We start from the raw sequence: 19,633 nt of genomic DNA on the forward strand, positions 1-19,633 counted from the left end.
CTGGCCTGCCCACTGCCTGCCAGGCCTGGGAGCCGCCAGGGCGGGCGCAGCAGCTGGCGGAGCTGCCCTGCCTCTGAGGGCATGGCTGAGGCCCTGTCTGGAGCGGAAGCAGCGGGCGGTGCCCAGTGCCCAGGGTGAAACACAGTGTCAGCAGCAGGGCAGTCTCGCTGGCAGGGTTGGCAGGTGCAGCGCCCACAGACCACTCACTCCCTGGCTGTGTGCATCTGTGAAGAAGCATTTTGAGGTAATAACACGAAATGGGCCTGACGCCACGCACCAGAGCCCTGTCCTTGGGCCTGGCAGGAGCAGAGCCCGCACAGGCCCCCCCAGGCCCGGGCTCTCCCCAAAGGGACCTGCCTCGGGGCTCTTCCTGGAGCCCTTCCCCATAACAGGCCCCTCCCCTGGTCTGCAGCAGTATCTAGGCTGCCTGCTTCTGCCAGATGGGGCAGCGGCCCTGGGCCTTCTCATAGATGACGATAGAGCTAACAAGACCCAGCTGGCTGTTCAGGAGAAAGCAGCCCATCGATCAGTGGTTCTCAACCTTGGCTGCACATTAGAATCACCTGGGAATCTTTTTAAAATCCTGATTTCTGGGCCTCATCCTCCAGAAATTCTGTTTCCTTGTTACTAATGTGGCCCCACCCCATCACAAAGAAACAGAATTTCCAGAGGATGAGGCCCAGAAATCAGGATTTTAAAAAGATTCCCAGGTGATTCTAATGTGCAGCCAAGGTGGAGAACCACTGCCATAGATGCTGAAAGCTGCCTGGCCTGGGACCCCAGCGAGAGGTGCCTGTGAGGACATCATGCTGAATGTCACCGTGGCAACCACAGCAACTGCACACCACCCACCTGGAGTCCGGAGTCCCACTCAGTGTGCAGGGAGGGTCGGGCCACCCCAGCTCACATCCTGAGCATCAGGCCAGAAACGATCCTGAGTCAGATCCCGTGCACTCAGTTTACAGATGAGGAAACTGAGGCCCAGGAAGGAGGTGGGACTTTCCGAAGGCCACAGAGCTGTGGTGGTGGAGCGGGATTGGCCTTGGAGCTAAGGAAGGCCAGTCTGTCCTGCGTGTGTCTGGGACAGTGTGTGAGGCTCCCCCTCTGTCTAGGTGTTCGGGGTCTAACAAAGGAGAGGGCTGTGTAAGGATCGGAAGCCAGTGTGCAGAGTTCTCTAGCACAGAGGGCAGTATGAACAGGGGAGCGGCCAGGAGTCAGGGAAGGCTTCCCAGGGGAGGTGACGTCTGAGCCAAGTTTTGAGCAAAATAGTTCTAGACAGAAATGTAGGGACAACCTACAGTCCCCGCTAACTCCAAATCCTAAATGCTGACTGCACAGCATGCACACACTGGCTCACTGGGGGCCTCTGCACATGTCTGTTCCTATAGACCCCGTCACTGCAGGAGGGTGGGCCCCCGAGGCTCCCAGTGAACCAGGGAAGGACCCCAAAGCACACACAGCACATTTCCTCATGCAGAAGGGCTCTGTGTAGCCATCAGCACACGATCGGCAGCAGGCCCCACGCTCCATGGTGTCGTTTGCATTGGGGTGGTGCGTGGGGTGGGGCTGTCAGGTCAGGGATAGACCTCAGAAAGGCCAGCAGTGGTGATGACAGCCAGAGCTCCTGCCCTGCCTCACCCCCTTCCTGCATCCGTCCATACTCCAGCCCCAGAACACACAGCCCCCCGCTCTAGGCCCCCCTATTGGCTCTCAGCCTCCAGAGGAAGGGTCCAGGAGGTTTGGCCAGAACAAGTGTGACAGCTCTCGCCCTTTCTGGTCTTGTATGGTGGGGGTTTTCTCAACTCAGTCCAATCCATTTTATAACAAGTATCTTGAAAAAGCCCACTTTTCTATCCTAAAATGAAATTCAGAGGTACTATAACCTTTCTGCACACATGACTTAAAAACACACTATGTCCTAAATGTAACATCTAGGATAAATTAAAATAAAATCTACACTAATAAAATGGTAATATGCTAATTAGACTGGGTCTGCCTGATGTCTTCCGGATGTCCAACTTCCTTCCGGACAAAGCCATGGTGGTGGGGGCTGAGATAGAGGCAGTTCAGGGTAGTTAGGCTGGCAGGGGAGCAAGCAGTTAGGGGCAATCAGGCCAGCGGGGAAGTAAGCAGTTAGGGGCTAGATCAGGCTGGTGAGGGGGAGCAAGCAGTTAGGGGCAAGATCAGGCCAGCAGGGGAGGGCAGTTAGGGGCAATCAGGCCAGCAAGGGAGGGCAGTTGGGGGCAATCAGGCCAGCAAGGGAGGGCAGTTGGGGGCAATCAGGCTAGCAAGGGAGGGAAGTTGGGGGCCATCAGGCCGGCAGGGGAGGGCAGTTGGAGGCCATTGGGCTGGCAGGGGAGGGCAGTTGGGGGTGATCAGGCCAGCAGGGGAGTGGTTAGGGGGCAATCAGGCAGGCAGGCAGGTGAGCAGTTAGAAGCCAGCATTTCCAGCAGTCAGACATTCCCCAAGGGGTCCCAGATTGGAGAGGGTGCAGGCCGGGCTGAGGGACACCACCCCCATGCATGAATTTTGTGCACCAGGCCTCTAATAGCATAATAAAATATATTTCAATCCATAAATGCCTGGGCATTACTATATGTGCAAGCAAAAATGTCCCCCAAGTTTCCAGAAGGCCTCCTAGGTTCCTGTGAAGAATCATGGGTTTGGAGTTAGAGAAACGTGGGTCCCAATCTGCCTGTGCCTGGGCTGGCTGTGGCCTCGGCAAAGGCATTGGCCTATTTGAACCCAGGGCTTTCGTCTGTAAGTTGCGCGTGATTGCAGCTGCCTCAGGCTGGCTGGGGCATGAACAAGCTGCTGTTCACAAGAGCTCTGTGCCAGGCGGCCTTTCCCCTCCTGCTGCCTTTGCTCTGGACACCCACCTCCTGGTATGTTCACAACAGCCTCATGCTTCCCCCCTGTTCTGCACTTCACCTTGGAGAGCGGTTTGCCTCCATCACAGTGTGTGGCCTGCGCTCCCCCTTCTCTGCAGATCTCTGTGCTGCCAGCTCAGCAGCCTTCCCTGCTTATCACCTGCCTGCACCCTTTGCCGGACCTCCTGCTGCTCTGAGGAGCCCAAGGCTGGCTCCGCTCCAGTGTCCTGGGTCAGAAGGACACAGCTCTCAGAAGCCCCATCCTCAGCCCATACAGTTCTGGATGTTGCCAATGCGTGGTCATAGTCAGGGCAAGGGGGCTGTCGGTGCCCATCTGCCCAGCGAGGCTGGCCCCAGGCCTGGCTCTAATACATAGCCCATCACCTTTGCTGCCATGCAAAATGGAGAGAACCCTACCCAGCTCTGCAAAGACTTCCTATTGCATCTGCTGCCTCATGGGCAGCTGCCAGCACCCGCTGTATCTCACGCGTTATATTCCTCATTGCCACCCAATGCCAGCACAAGCAGCTGCTTAGACCACACCGTGACCATGGCCTGGGACCACAGGAGGCAAGGCACTGCCTGCTGCCCCATCCTCTCCTGCAGAGTCGAAGTCAAACCGCCTCCTCCAGGAGCTGCCCTGAAGCACTGGGGACTCCTGGCCACTGCTCCCCACTGTAGCCTTCACAGTCCCCTCAAGGGCGGTGTCTATACCAGGCTTCCACCTTGGTTCATAAATTCATTCACTGAACAAATGTGTTTGGTTCCTGCTGTGGACAAGGCCCTGTTCTGGGCCCTGGACATAAAGTGTGAACTAAAACAAACCAGAATCCTTGCCTCATGAAGAATATGAACAATAACCGTGTGTGTGTGGGGGGGGGGGGCAGGGATGAGTAGTAAGGAGAAAAATGAAGCAGGGAAAGGGGTAGGAAAGGTCAAAGGAAAGAGGTGGCTGGGGAACGCCTCACGGGCCTGCGGGTTCAGGACACAAGCGATGGCTTTGCAGCTGGTCCACTGTAAGCGAAGGTGGAGAAGCAGAGGTGAGGTCTGAGCGTGGGTGTAAGAGTCAAGCCTCTGGGTTAAACCAGAGTTCTTTAGGCTCTTTAGGTTAAACCGGAAGGTCTGAGTGAGGCGGGTCGTGGTCAGACTTGGATGTTGAAGGGACTGCTCTGCTGTCATGAGGATAGGCTGTGGGGACAGCGAGGGGGTGGGAAGACCCGTTTCAGAGGTTGTCGGTCACCCAGGGGGATCGAGGGGCTGGCACCAGCTGTGGCCGCTGAGGAAGCCCAAAGTGGTGATATTCTGGGTAGACTTTGAAGGTAAAGCCAAGAGAAATTCCTGTTGGTTTAGACCTGAGGTTTGAGAGTCAAGCGTGACTGCAAGGGTTTGGCTTGCAAGGTTGGGGCTGGCACTCGCTGTGACAGGCGAGGAGATGGGGCTAGTGAAGCCCTGCACATTCTCTCGGAGATGCCAGGAGCAGTAGGAAGTGGGAAGTAAGTCTGGAGTTCAAGCGACTGGGTTCTACTGGAGATGGAGGCTGGAGGTCATCAGCATGTGGGTCACATGTGAAACAGGAGGCTGGGCCGGGGTAGATAGAGAAAGAGGCCCACAGTCAACGTTCTGGGTGCCCCAAGACGAAGGGACCAAAGAGATGAGAGGAGCCAGCAAAGGAGGGAGAGGAGGAGATGCTGGGGGCAGGGAGCCAAGGGACCCTCTGGAAACCGAGGAAAGAGTGGTCTGTGTTGATAGGCCCTGGGCGGTCAGTGAGGTGGGGACGGAAAGCAGACTCACTCCTGAGGGTTCTTTTGTTTCATGTTGCTTTTCAGTGCTCCACATCTTCCCCACCAGCCAGGTCGGGGAAGAGAGGCGGGCCATGGCGGGACGCCCCTGTCCACGTGAGCTGGGTGCAGTGCATCCAGAGGGAAGGAGGAAGAGCCCTGCACGGTTTAAAGGCCATTAGCTCATCCTGTCTGCACAGGAAGCACTGGGAGTTATTCCATTTTAAAGCAAAGAAAACGAGTCCGGGAGAGGGTGCACAGCGAGCTCTAGGACGTGGCTGTTCATTAGATGCCAGTTTTCAGGTTCCCCTTCCCTAAGCCAAGCCACGCTAACTACTTGTACCGCGGTCAGTTTCAACTGCAGCCGCAGGCAGGCCACTGGGCTTCCTGGGCCTCAGGTTCCCCTGCAGCCAGGGGCCCTAACAGTTGTAGTCAGACAGGAATCAAATGGGTGAGCAGTTCCCCCAAAGGCTGGGACAGTATTAGCTGGCGACACTGCATTTCAGCCAGAGGCCACGTGGCCTGTTTTAATTTTTGCCTCTTCATCATTTGCAGTTCAGCAAGTATTTATTGAGTAGTCACTCCACACTCAGGTCTGTTTTCAGTGTGGTAGGGGATTCGACAGAAAAGGTGAATTCAGACTCTTGTTTCCAAAGTCAGAAGCTTGAGAGTTAGATGTCAGAAAAATGCGGACATCTGAATCTGGCTCTTTTGTGTGTTGGTTCTGACTTATCTTCACCAGCTTTGCTAAGATATGCTTCACATACCATACAGTTCACCTACTTAGAGTATATCATTCAATGGATTTTAGTACATTCAGAGCTGTCTAACTGTCACCACCATCACTTTAAAAACATTTTCATCACCTCAAAAAGCGCATCCTTGACTTGTAGCTATAGCTCCTCAACCCCCTCCTCCCCTCTGGCCTCTGACAGCCAGTGACCTGCTTTCTGTGTCTGTGGACTTACGCATTCGGGATGGTTTCCTCCAGTGGCATCTGCCATGTGTGGTCTGCTGGGCCTGCTTCTCTCACGTGGAGCACCGTTCTCAAGGCTAATGATTGTAGCAGCACCAGCGCTCCCTTTTCGTGGCCGAGTAAGACTCCACAGTATGGATGTGCCACGTCTCATTTATTCATTCTTCAGTTCATGGAGAATTGAGGTTTTCTTCACTTTTCAGCTGTGTGGAATGTCAGTGCACGCACTTCGTGTGGCTGCGTGCTTTATTTCCCTTGGCTGTATTCCTAGGAGTGAGGCTTCTGGGGCACATGGTAAATCTGTGTTTACCTTTCTGAGGAATTGCCAGGCTGTTTTTTCAGAGGGACCATTTTACATTCCCACCAGGAGTGTATTTCTTCACAGCCTATCTCCTGTGGTTTTGATTTGTGTTTTCCTAATGGCTGCTGATGTTGAGTATCTATTCATGTGCCGATTGGCCATTTGTATAGTTTCTTTGGAAAAATATCTATTCAGATCTTTGGTCCATTTTTAACTGGGCTATTTGTCTTTCCATTAAGTTGTAAGAGTTATTTATGTGTTTTAGAAACAAGTCCCTCATGTATATGATGTGCAAATATTTGTTCATATTGTGTGGGTTGTCTTCTCTCTTGATGGTGTTCTTTTGGAACAAGATGTCTGCATTTTGGAAGCTGTCAGTGCTGATTACATGGAAATCGCATTAAGCTGGGCTGAGGTCAGTGGGAATTGGTCAGGGCAAAGGCTCACAGTCTTTTCATTTGAAACAGTTACTGGGCGCTTTGCCCTGGAGATGGAGGGGCAAATAGGGGAGAGCCTACCTTTGCAGTGAGGAAACCCAAAAGGATTAGTCAGCCAATGAGCTGAGCCGATGGCCAGAGCCCAGGGAAGAGGAGCTAACTCACTGTCCGGCTGGTGTGGCTCAGTGGCTGAGTGTCGATCCAGGAACCAGGAGGTCACAGTTCGATTCCCAGTCAGGGCACATGCCTGGGTTGCGGGCTAGATCCCCAGTGTGGGGGGTGCAGGAGGCAGCCGATCACTGATTCTCTCTCATCAGTGATGTTTCTCTCTCTCTCTCCCTCTCCCTTCCTCTCTGAAATTAATAAAAATATATTTAAAAAATAAGCAGGGTTTACTAAGCAAATGAGCAGTGAAAACTCTTTGGGGAAGTACAATGCTTTGAAGGCCCTGAGCCCCCTGGTGGCTCTCCTTTCTACGCGGACAGAAGCGGCAGGGCCTCGTCCCCCCTCCAGCCCTGACCTCCCCCAGGGCACTTGGCACAGAAGCTTCTTCTGCTGCCTGGGGCCCAGGTCAGCTTATCATCTTTAACCACGAGATGCCTGGGTGGTGAACCATTGCTGCCTGTTTTTGGTGAGGAAAGTGTTCCTTGGGGAGGTTGAGTGGCTTGTCCAAGTGACAATCCTTAATTGCTTGGATTGGAATTAGGACAGAGGTGTTTCTCCTCCAGCATCACAGACCCCGTTCCAGGTACTGGATGGCAGGCCTGACCTGACGCACCACGTGCAAACTCAGCGTTTGCCCTGAGCCAGGTGGTAAAGCGCTTGTCACCTGGACCACCCAGAACAGGCCTGGCATTGCTCTTGCGCGTTGGGTTCTCCAGGCCACACCAGCCGGACGAATACTAGTTGAAAGTGTAATTCAAACATTCTTATGCCGACTCTGTATGCCATACTCCATCCTCCCGCAAAATGGCGGGACCACCGGCCCCACCTGCTCTCAGGCCCTCGGTGGGTCCCGTGGTTCCTGACCTCTCTGACTCTTGACCCCCAAGTCCTCTGTGGATAAAATAGTGCCCAGGCCTCCTGTGCCACTTCCACTGCACAGGGAAGGCAGTGGGCTGCTTGTATGCCCAGTGTCCTAAGGAAACCGCTCTCCCTTCTGCTTGGTCTGTAGCACACACTCTCCAGGATTTGTCTCAAAAGGCTGTGTGAGGCGTCATGCTACCTTGAAATAATTTCTCTTCCTGCAATTCTTAAATTATTAAACTATGTTTACCATCACTCCATTTTCTCTCAGAGCTAATTTCCTCTCCTGGGCCTCCTTAGGCCCTCATGCAAATGGACCCCAATAGTCGCACCCCGTGTGCTTCTCAGACTTCCCATTGGTCTGCAGTGGGCACCTGGCTCAGATTCTGACTTTGAGACTCCCAGATATTCTTATTATTGAAGGAGCAGGGAGCATCCTGGCCCATGGAACCCGCGGCTGGGGCCAGGCAGGGTTGCCCCAGCAGCTTCTCTGCCGGCCATGCAACCTGACTCACTCAGCCCGTTGTCCACTCTGCTTCCCATGGCACCGGCGCCTGCAGCCCCGCTGTGCTCAGCTGGTTTCCTGCCTGATGACACCTTTCGTGGAGCTGATGTTTCTGCGCTGGGAGGAGGGGCAGGATTCTGTCCTGAGGGAACCCAGTGAGCTCACGCGTCATGTCAATGGCCCAGGCGTGTCTCGAGTGTCTCGGCTCTGGGTGGCACAGCCACAGCGTCAGGAAGGCATGCCTCTGGCCATCAGGCCCCAGGCCTGCAGAGAGACGAACAGCTGTGCTGAGGGCAGCCTGTGGGAGGCAGGATGGAGGCGGGCAGAGAGGGTTTGTCTGCCGCCACCACGCCTGCCTGGCGGCTTTCTGGAATGTGCTGGGCCTATTGGAAAGATAACGAGCTTCTTATCAACCCCCAGGTTTCCTTCGCTCTGGTGTGTCTTTGGGCCAGGCCTCTCCTTCAGAACTCGGGTCTTCTCCGTGAAATACGGATAGCAGTTCTCCGGGTCTCACCGGGGCTCGGGAGACAAAACCATGTATGGGTGGAAAATACTAAGGGTGGTACATGGCCCAGAAAGGCCTCGGGAATTAGTGGCTGGTCCCTCTTTCTCAGAGGAGGCCCACCTCTGCAGCTGTAACACAGAAAAGAGCTCCCGGACTCGGGGAAGCACCAAGACCCAATCTCTCGGCTCTCTCCCTTTTAGTTTATTTTTTTGGTTCCAACATGAGACGGTCACTAGAAAGGAGAGCTGCATCACACCTGGTTTCCCTCCTGGGCACAGAGCCCTCTGCCATCACCCGTGGGCTGGCACCAAGCCTCGCCTGTTTGGAGGGGGAACGTGGATTCCACGGGAGTTCTTGCCTCTGGATTTGGCGGTGGCTCCTCCACTCCCACCCACACTGGCTGCGCCCAGAAAGCGTGGAGGAAACCCAAGGTCTGAAGTCCTCCCTGGAGCACTCCCTGGGCAGCACCTTCATAACAGCCTTGCAGATGCTCACAGTTTATGACACTGACAGTGTGGGGACGGACATCTTAGCCAAGAGGGGACCACGCAGAAAGTGGCGCCCCCTCGCCAGAGGAATTGTCTCCAGAGCCATCCGTCTGAGCTTCTGGGGTGAGTTGGGATCCCAGCCTCCAAGTAACGACTGAGCTGAGATGCCAGCTGGGCCTGCTCTGGCCTCTAGGGGACCCCTCTGGGTCCATCTGCCCAGGCATCCGTTAGGCTTGGTCAGCACGGTCTGTGCCCCCTCAGACAGCGGGTGCGAGACCCCCCTCGGGCCACTTTTGGCTTTCGGCCTCACTTTCCTCCTCCCGAGGAACCCGGGCCCTGTGCCTTGCATCTGTGCTCTGGGAGCGCTTTCGCGAGCTGGCTGTTTTATGCTGGAGATGACTGAGGAACTCTTAATGCTTTGCCTTTGCCTTTGTCTTTTCCCAAAGTCTCTAAACCAGCCTTCCACACGCTTTAAGAAACACACAAGACCCATAGAATCCAGTAAGATATTACTTGACTTAGAAAAAACGGTGCCATTGTCAGCTAAGTTTGGGAAATGCTGCATGTTATAGTTCCCTCTTAGCCACACAGAATGAGGACCCCAGCATGGCCCAGCACCATGACAGGTCTCAGAAGTTCAGTAGTAAAAACCACTTAGCTTTGTTTGGGGGGAAATTAATTAGACAACGACCTGGAATGCTGACTAACGCTTGAGTCTACTTCGGATGTATAGTCCATAGAGGACATGGGAGTGAAACACTGCAGAAGAAAATGGGCTCTACAATAGGCGTAGGTAAGTGAGAACGTCTTGGAGTCTCACCCAGTAGTATCTCACGGGACACTGGTGTTCCACAAAACAAGCTGGGAAATGCTGTGGGTTTTTCCAACTTAGTTAGCACCCAATTGCCAAGCATTGCTGTAGGCACATAGCATACAGTGGAGGACATAAACATGGCCTTGACCTGATGGAGAAGGAAGACAGTGAGGAAGGCAGGGATAACACAGCACTAGAGATGCCATGTGTGTCACAAAAGGGCAAGTCCCCGGCCCTCTGGAAAGGGATAGTGTCCAGCACAGGGACACTAGGTAGTCCAGGAGGTCACAGATGACCTTCCTAGGACATTACTTCTCACTATGAAGCTTGAAAGATGAGTAGAACCAGCTGGGCAAGGAATGGGGAGAGGAGAACTTTTGGGTCAAGTGGTCAGATTCAAGAGGTCCTTTGGGCTGCAAGTAACAAAACTAAACCCAAAGCAGCTTAATCAATAAGAAAACTAATTGGCGCCTGGCCAGTGTGGCTAAGTGGTTGAGCATCAGGAGGTCTTGATTCAATTCCCAGTCAGGGCACATGCCTGGGTTGCAGGCTCTATCCTCAGTAGGGGACATGCAGGAGGCAGCCAATCCATGATTCTCTCTCATCATCCATGCTTCTATCTCCCTCTCTCTTCCTCTCTGAAATCAATAAAAACATATTTTTTTAAGAAGAGGAAACGAATTGGTGTTTACGGCTGAAGTCTTCAGGTGTGTGGCATCACGGCTGATTGGTTTTGGTGTCTTGCCAATGGCTGCAGGACCCAGGTTAGCCCACCTCATCACTCCTCTACCCATGCATCACTCCTCTACCCAAGCGTCACTATCCTGAGAGTGGTTCCCTCTCAGTCATGGGCTTTCAGTACCACATTTTTTTCAAGTGTAGCAGTGAAGTGAGAACCAGACAGAGTCCACCCTGTGCAAGTCTTCTTGGGCCTATTTGCAGCTCCTAACCACCTTGGACGATTATTGTCACTTGGGGCCACAGGCTCTGCTCAGCTTAGTCTGGGTTCTTATAAGGAGAACACGGGGAGGAAATGGGGTTACTACGATTGATGGAGAGTAGGAGTTGCCAGACATTTTCAGTGAAGAGACACGTAGTGGATATTTTAGGCTTTGTGGTCCACACAGTCCTTGTTGCACAAAAGCAGCCACAGCTGAGACATAAGCACGTGGGCATGGCCATTTTTCAATAGCACTTTATTTATGGCTATTAATAATTTCATATAATTTTCAAGTGTCACAAAATGTTATTTTAATTTTCCCCCCAATTTTTAAAAAACGTCAAAACCAAGCTTAGCTATGAACTCTACAACCACACACGTAAGCTGCCCCCTGACTGGAGTAATCAGAACTCATTGCTGGAGCAGGGTTGAGGTGCTAAATCCTGCTGCTGTCACACAGTGCAGGGGTGGGGTGGCTGGGAGTAAGCCTCGGTGTCCGCTGTGCCCGCCTGGCACTTGGAGAGGCTGCGGAAGTGCAGTGGCTAGACTGTGGACAGGGAGCATCACAATGTCTGTGTGACACTTCATGGTGCATAAAGCCTCCACCCACAGCTCCTGGGCCACTCTCCCCTGCTCCCTGCCTGGGAACCAGCACGACACCATCCCAGCTTAATCATGTCCCGCCCAAAGAATTCATCTTGGGAAACTGGCTGAGTAATCTCCCCTCACTTCCAGGCAACATCAAACCCATGCATTTAGCAGGGGCATCCTAAGGGCTGGGCTCCCGCTGTGTCTGGGCCCAAGGAGTGTCTGCAGTCAGTCAGTAGTCATGGAAACACTCACCAGGGTGACAGCCCCCCACGCAATAGTGGAGGCGTGACTATCAAAACAAACACAGACCCTGCCAGGCAGTTCAGTTGGTTGGAGTGTCATCCTGATACATCAAGGTTGTGGGTTCAATCCCCAGTCAGGGCACATACAAAAATCAACCAATGAATGCATAAATACATGGAATGACAAGTTGATGTTCTCCTCCTTCTCCTCTTCCCCTTCCTCCTCCTCCTCTTCCTCCTCCTCCTCCTCCTCCTTCTTCTCCTCCCTCTCTCTCTCTCCCTCCCCTCCCCTTCTTTCTTTCTCTCTAAAATTAATAAAAATAAACAACAGCTCTTTCCAGGTTCTGTGGCAGAGCCACCTGGTGACAGCGGAGGGCATATGCCAGCCGTGGGCAAACTATGGCCCGTTTGAAATGAATAAAACTAAAAAAAAAAAAAAAGACCGTACCCTTTTATGTAATGATGTTTACTTTGAATTTATATTAGTTCACACAAACACTCCATCCATGCTTTTGTTCCAGCCCTCCGGTCCAGTTTAAGAACCCACTTTGGCCCTCGAGTCAAAAAGTTTGCCCACCCCTGGTATATGCCCTCAACTGCCGCAGGTGAAAGGTAGTGTGACCAGCCCTCAGCAAACGTGGGACATCAACCAAAGCAGCTCTGGCTCTGGCCATCTTTTCTGAAGACGTCCTTTCTTTTAGCGGCAGATTCTGTCCCAGTCCCATCACTGGGCCAGTCTGTCTGCTCTCTGACCTTGCTCCATGCATGTAAAAAACAAAACAAAACAAAACACCAAGGATTTGACTGGCCAGTCCCACTGGCGATTGGTCGAGACGCAGGCGGTTCGTCAGCAGTCTTGTAGCTGGGTCCCCAGGGAGGAGAAGTAAAGCATCAAGAAGAATGCATTTCAGTTTGAAACACTTATTTCAGCTGGAAGTGGGGAATGGACTGTCAGACCAAACTTCTATCCTGTCCAGCCTATCACATTGTCATTCTGGGTTTGGACTGTGCTGGAAAAACAGCTGTCCTATACAGGCTTTAGTTCAATGAATTTGTAGATACCGCACCTACCGAAGGACTTAACACCGGAAAAATTAAGGCAACCTTGGGAAATTCTAAAACAGTCACTTTTCACTTCTGGGATGTAGGTGGTCAGGAGAAATTAAGACCACTGTGCAAGTCATACCCCAGAGGCACAGACGGCATCGTGTTTGTTGTGGGCTCTGTTGATGTTGAAAGGATGGAAGAAGCGAAAACTGAACTTCATGAAATAACTAGGATCTCAGAAAACCAAGGAGTCCCTGTACTTATAGTTGCTAACAAACATGACCTGAGAAATTCATTGTCTCTCTCAGAAATTGGTAAATTGTTCGCCGTGGGGGAACTGAGCTGTCAACTCCCTAGCATTTGCAGCCCACCTGTGCAATCATAGGAGGTGGACTAAAGGAAGGACGTGAGAAGCTACATGAGATGATAATTAAAAGAAGGAAAATATAGCGGCAACAGAAAAAGAAGAGATGAATGGCGAGACCTTTCATATCTGTGTGAAGTAGGTTCTCTCTGGTCTGATTTGGACAAGTGGGAAGAGGTCTACAGCCTGGTTGGCTTGCCTGCCTGTCTGGTGCTGTGAAAGCTCGTTTTGTTGGACAGATGCCCAGCTCTGCTGCCTTGTGCGATGAGTAGATGCAGTGCTTTTTAGTATGGCCTCTTCTCCCTGCCCCGCAGATCTTTGGGCACTGCCGTTTGGGGAAGACAAGCAAGGAACAAATTGTCCAGAAAACAGTTGTGGACATTTGACCTGAAGTTAGAAAAGTAAAATTTTGAAGAAGAAAAAAATATGAATTAATTAAAAATAAATTATAAAAATGAATTTCAGGATTTTGTTTCTCACACTGAATATACATTTTGCTATTTTATGCTTAATTTTGCATTTTATGCAATAAGACCCTGTCTATGGAGCAGATAGATAATTTCAGGCCAAAGCAAGCATGTGGTGGGGATTGATTTGGAGCTGGAAGAGAGAGGGCAGGGATCATAGCAACATTAAACAGTGATTGGGTTCACTTTGCCATTCACTCACACACACAATTTCTCACAAAACCCTGGGAGATAGTAGGGCTTTAGCAGTGCTATAATCATCATGCCATACCCATTTTATAGGCGAAGAAACTCAGGCTAAGAGAGACTAGCTGGTCCAGATTTGCTCCATAGCTAAAACTAGTAGGGCAGGGAGTTGAACCTAGAAGTTTCTCTTCTGCCAAAACGTCTTTTCATTGAGCTATGCAGCTCCTTCCCAGTCCCTGGCTCTTCTCAAGTCTCTCTGGGTCTGCTGATCAGGCAGCCATGAAGATCTGTCTACCTAGGAACTCAGACAGCCAAGTGATTCACCTACATGATCCCATCATCCCATGGCTGATTGGGCTATAACCCTTCCTTCCTTCCTTTCTTTTTTCCTTTCTTTTTTCCTTCCTTCCTTCCTTCCTTCCTTCCTTCCTTCCTTCCTTCCTTCCTTCCTTCCTTCCTTCCTTCCTCCCTCCCTTCCTCCCTCCCTTCCTCCCTCCCCCCTTCCTTCCTTCCTTCCTTCCTTCCTTCCTTCCTTCCTTCCTTCCTTCCCTTTCTTCCTTTCTTTTTATTATTTTGAAAAAAAATTAACTTTTCCCCCAAATATTATTCAAAATATGTGTTTTGCAGACAAAGGTCAATGTGGGTCATAAACATCCTATAGAAGGAGGCATTTTATAGACATTGGAAATAATTCCAATAAAATAAAACACTCGGATGTCTCTAGATGTGGCTGTTACCCAGGAAGATTTCAGCATCCAAAGTGCAAAGACAAAATGACTGTGGGTTATCTTGCCACACAAAATATTGAAACTCTCTCCCATAGCCTGCTCTTGTTAGTTGGGATGCAAAATAGACAGCATGCTGCCCCCTAGCGTTCCAACAGACAGGCAGGACTCAAACATAAGAATAAATTCAACTTAGAACAAACTGGCTTTGACCCCAACCAAATCCAAAGTCCAGCCAGAGGCCCATTAGAGATAAATACAAGAGTAGTGTCACTTTCTTTAAAAAATATATTTTTATTGATTTCAGAGAGGAAGAGAGAGACATAGAAACATCAATGATGAGAGAGAATCACCCCCTACAGGGGATCGAGCCCACAATCCAGGCATGTGCCCTGACCAGTATCGAACCCAGAACCTTTCAGTCCGCAGGCCAACGCTCTATCCACCAAGCCAAACCAGCTAGGGCAAGAGTAGTGTCACTTTTACAAGGTTGTGCCACTTAACATTATTAAACCTAATCAATCCAAATTAAAGCTAAGCAAACGCCAATCACTAGTTCTGTCCTTACCCTCTTCCATTTTTAAGAAGGCTCCATGTTATAGATTCTTTCTTCCTCTCTTTTTCTTTTTCTTTCTTTTTGCTCTTTGTAGGGATAATAAATATTGTGAATAGTGTGGTATCACTCACTTCTATTCATTCATTTAATCAGTATTTGCTGAGGTCATACTTAGCTCACGCTAGGCTCTATATTAGGTACTCAGGATGCTATATTTCCCATCCTCTTAGTAAATGGACAGTTACCATGTGATGCTTACAGGTAAGGATGGAAATTAGGGCAGAAAACAGTGGCTCACGGGCAGGGCCTTTAGCCCAGGCTTGGAGACCAAGGAAAGAGTTGGTCCAGAAACGGAACTGAGTTGAAAGGCCAGGATATACAGTTAAGAGATAGACATCAAAGAAGGAATGTGGAGGGTGTGGGTGTGTGCTTCACCTGGGAGAAATGAGAACATGTTATATTCTGGGAAGAGGGAGGGAGGGAAGGTGGAGTTTTAGGAGAAAGGGCACAGGAAGAGCAGCAAAGGGTGAGGATTACCTCTTTGCCTCAGACAGGAGGGAGATGGGTACAAATGTTGGTGCACTTAATCACTTGTCTAGTCTAGTCATATTAACACATTAAATATGTATCGAGCGCTGCGATGTACCAGCCTTCCAGTGCTAGGTACTGAGGCTATAAAATGGAAAATAATGAATTCAACACATATTTGCTGAGCACCTATGTGCTGTGTACTGCCCTAACAATAATACCAAGATCTATGAATGTTTATTGTGCTTTTTGTTTGAAAAAATTTTCATATATTATTTCTTTTAATCATCATAATAGATGTGAATGTTGTCACTATTTCTAGATCAGGAAACAAACACAGAGATCAGACAACTTGCCCAAGGCTGCATCGTTAGTGAGTGGCAGGGCATGCTTGTAAGCTCTTAGAGTGATGTCTCAAGAAGCTGTAGTCCCAGAAAGGGTGGGCAGATCTTCAGAAAAAACAATGAAAACCAGCAGATTTGTACTCATTTATTTTTAAATATCTGTGTTGATATTTAAAATATTAAATATCTGTGTTGATATCTGAAGAGGAAGGTACAGGGAAAGAGATAGAAACATCAATAATGAGAGAGAATCGTTGATTGGTTTCCTCCTGCACGCCCCACTCTGGGGATCCAGCCCACAACCCGGGCATGTGCCCTGACCAGGAATCAAGCCCTGACCTCCTGGTTCATAGGTTGACACTCAACCATGGAGCCACGCCAGCCGGGCAAATCAGCAGATTTGTATTTCTGACAATATGACTGACTAGATAAACTGAAAACTCCTCTCCTAGAAAATACTGAGAAATGTAGAAAGTAAGAAGAGCCAGGGACCATGGAGAGAAAGCCGAAAGCCCCGGTGTGGCTGTGGATGCCGTGAAGCTGGAGTGGGAAGTGCGGAAGTGTACTTTTGGATTTTGTGCACTGGGCACCGGGCCTCTAGTATGCATATAAGATCTTTGGTTGATCTCTTCTCGCCCCCTATCCCCTTCCCTCTGAGATTTGTCAGTCTGTTCCATGTTTCCATGCCTCTGATTCTATTTTATTCATCAGTTTATTTAGTTCATTCGATTTCTTTTAGTTTATTTTGATTTTTAGATTCAATTGTTGATAGATATGTATTTATTGCTATTTTATTGTTCTTTTTCTTCATCATCTTCTCCTCCCCCTCCTCCTCCTTTTTCTCCTCCTCCTCCTCCTTATTATTCAAGAATACCCTTCAGCATTTCATATAATACTGGTTTGGTGTTGATGAATTCCTTTAGCTTTTTCTTATCTGGGAAGCTATCTGACTTTCAATTCTAAATTATAGCTTTGATGGGTAGAGTAATCTTGGTTGTAGGTCCTTGCTATTCATAACTTTAAGTATTTCTTGCCACTCCCTTTTGGCCTGAATAGTTTCTGTTGAGAAAACAGATGACAGTTGTATGGGCACTCCTTTGTAGGTAATTAACTGCCTTTTCCTTGCTGCTTTTAAGATTCTTTCTTTGTATTTAACCCTTGGCATTTTAATTATAATGTGTCTTGGTGTGGGCCTCTTTGGGTTCCTCTTGTTTGGAACTCTCTGTGTTTCCTGGACTTGTAAGTCTATTTCTTTCACCAGGTAGGGGAAGTTTTCTGTCATTATTTCTTCAAATAGGTTTTCAATATCTTGCTCTCTCTCTTCTCCTTCTGGCACCCCCATAATTCAGATATTGGTATGTTTGAAGTTGTCCCAAAGGCTCCTTACCCTATCTTCATATTTTTGGATTCTTTTTTCTTTTTGCTCTTCTGATTTGGTGTTTTTTGCTCCTTCATATTCCAAATAATTGATTTGATTCTCAGAATCCGCTACCCTACTATTGAATTCCTGTAAATTATTCTCTATTTCAGTTAGTGTATGCTTAATTTCTGACTGGTCCTTTTTTGTGTGTCTTTGACATTCTCACTAAGATCTTTGAAAGTCTTACTAAGTCCCTTGATACTCTCATTAATTCCCTTGAAGCTCTCATTAAGTCCCTTGAGGCTTTCATTAAGATCTTTGATTAACCTTATAACCATTGTTTTGAACTCTGTATCCCTACCTGTGCAAGTAGTTTGCTTGCTTCCATTACTTTCATTTATGACATGTTTCTTTGTCTCTGCATTTTAGCTGCTTCCCTATGTTTCTATGTATTAGGTAGAGCTTCTATGTCTCCTGGAATTGGTAGAGTGGCCTTTTGTATTAGGTGTCCTGTAAGGCCCAGTAGCCCACTCTCCCCAGCCACTTGGGCTGGGCACTCTAGGTACACCCTTGTGTAGGCTGTGTGCACAGTCTTGTTGTAGTTGAGCCTTGGTTGCTGTTGGCATCACTGAGAGGGATTGACCCCCAGGCCAATTGGCTGTGAGGATCAGCTGTGCCTACAATGGAAGAGCTGCTGTGCAGGAGATAGGAACAGGATTTGCTTCAATGGGGTTTTGGTGCTCTCTGAGTCTGCCCCTTGAGTATGTCACTTGTGGATGCATAGAGTTGTGATCTGGTATGGTCTGAAGCTTCCCACTGGCTCTGGGCCTCCTGGGAGGTGCAAAGTCAGTCACTGCTTGGGGCCACTTGGTAGGAGCCTCAGAGGGTCCTGAAGACAGCTGCTATTTGCTACTTATATTGGGCTATGAAGTGCCCAGGTGAAGTCCAGCTGTGACGAAAGGCAGGCTGGTGCTAGTGCCAGGTCTTGGGTCTCTTATTGATAGATTTGGGGTACGCTGACTCCAGTTGCTGCTTGTTTAAAAGATTTTAGGAAGTCTGAAGCCTGAGCCAGGACAGACCATTCATATGGAAAAGCTGCCGCAAATGGCTTGGGTGGGTCTGTAAAGTGGATGGGTGGGGTCTCAGGGAATCACCAGGGCAGAACAAATAGTGTGGGCCATGCTGGTGGAAACTCAGATATGGCTTCCAGTCAGCTCTGTGATGGGGGAGGTCCAAGGACAAGAAAAATGTCTCCTGCGAGCACCCCTGTCTAGGAGAAAGCTTGCCCTGAGTTCCTGCCCCGATGCCAGACCGTCCAGTTCCTCCCCGAATGTCCCTGAAATCACCCAAAGCTGCCATCTAGGGCTGGAGCTCAAAAGAAGTGATATCGTGTAAGTTTGTGGGCCGGCCCTTTAAGGAGAACACCTGGGACTACAGCAGCCTTTGTCACTCAGCTACAATCCCCACTGGTTTTTACAGCCCAAGGTTACAGGGACTTCTTTTCCCAGCTCTGGAGCCCTGGGCTGAGGGTCTAGTGCAGCCGTGGGCAAACTACGGCCCGCGGGCCAGATCCGGCCCGTTTGAAATGAATAAAACTAAAAAAAAAAAAAAGACTATACCCTTTTATGTAATGATGTTTACTTTGAATTTATATTAGTTCACACAAACACTCCATCCATGCTTTTGTTCCGGCCCTCCGGTCCAGTTTAAGAACCCATTGTGGCCCTCGAGTCGAAAAGTTTGCCCACCCCTGGCTAGTGTATGGCTGGGACTGCCTGCTTCTCACAGGAGGCCTTGGAGATTGGTAGAGTGGCCTTGTGTATTAGATGTCCTGTAGGGCCCAATAGCCCAGTCTCCCAAGCCACTTAGGCTGGGCACTCGAGGTACACCCCTGTGTGTATGCACAGACCCTCCTGATTTAAAAAATGCCACACATGGGTGCTGGTCCAGCCCATTCTGCACCTCTGCCCATCCTACTAGTCTCAATGTTCTTTCTTCTTTACTTCTCTAGTTGTAGGACTTCCATTCAGTCAGATTTCCGGTGGTTCTGAATGATGGTTGTTCTGTATTTTACTTGTAAGTTTGATGTGGTTGTGGTTTTCTATGTTGCCATCTTGGTTCTCCAGAAACACTGGACTTAAACGATACGTTAGAAAAGATGGACTTAACAGGCAGTTACAGAGCAATCCACCCAGCAGCCGCAGAATACACATTCTTCTCAAATACACAGGGAACGAACTCCAGGAGAGACCAGAATAGATAGATCACAAAGCAAACCTTAATACATTTGAGAAGATTTTGAGAAGATTGGAATGATATAAGCATCTTTTCTGACCACAATGGTATGAAAGTGGAAACTACAAGAACAAAACTGAAAAATTCTTAAGTATGTGAAGATTAAACAACGTACTACTGAACAACAAAATGGGTCAAAGAAGAAATGAAAAGTATCTTCAGACAAATTAAAATGAAAATACAACCTGAGCTTCAACAAAAGCAGTTCTTAGAGGTAAGTTTATAGAGATAAACGTTTACATTGAGGAAAAAAGAAAGATTTCAAATAAAATAAAATAACCTTTACAC

At 49.4% G+C, this 19,633-nt stretch overlaps 1 protein-coding gene and 1 pseudogene across 3 annotated transcripts in view; both read left to right on the forward strand.

Annotated features, from left to right (window-relative positions):
- GRIK4 (glutamate ionotropic receptor kainate type subunit 4) overlaps window positions 1–19,633 on the forward strand; it is a 261,622-nt gene that overhangs the window by 110,618 nt on the left and 131,371 nt on the right. The window lies entirely within an intron of this gene.
- Window positions 12,374–12,994, forward strand: LOC132221968 (ADP-ribosylation factor-like protein 4A; annotated as a pseudogene).

This window comes from Myotis daubentonii, chromosome 19 (genome assembly GCF_963259705.1).
Source record: "Myotis daubentonii chromosome 19, mMyoDau2.1, whole genome shotgun sequence".
Lineage (NCBI taxonomy): Eukaryota > Metazoa > Chordata > Mammalia > Chiroptera > Vespertilionidae > Myotis > Myotis daubentonii.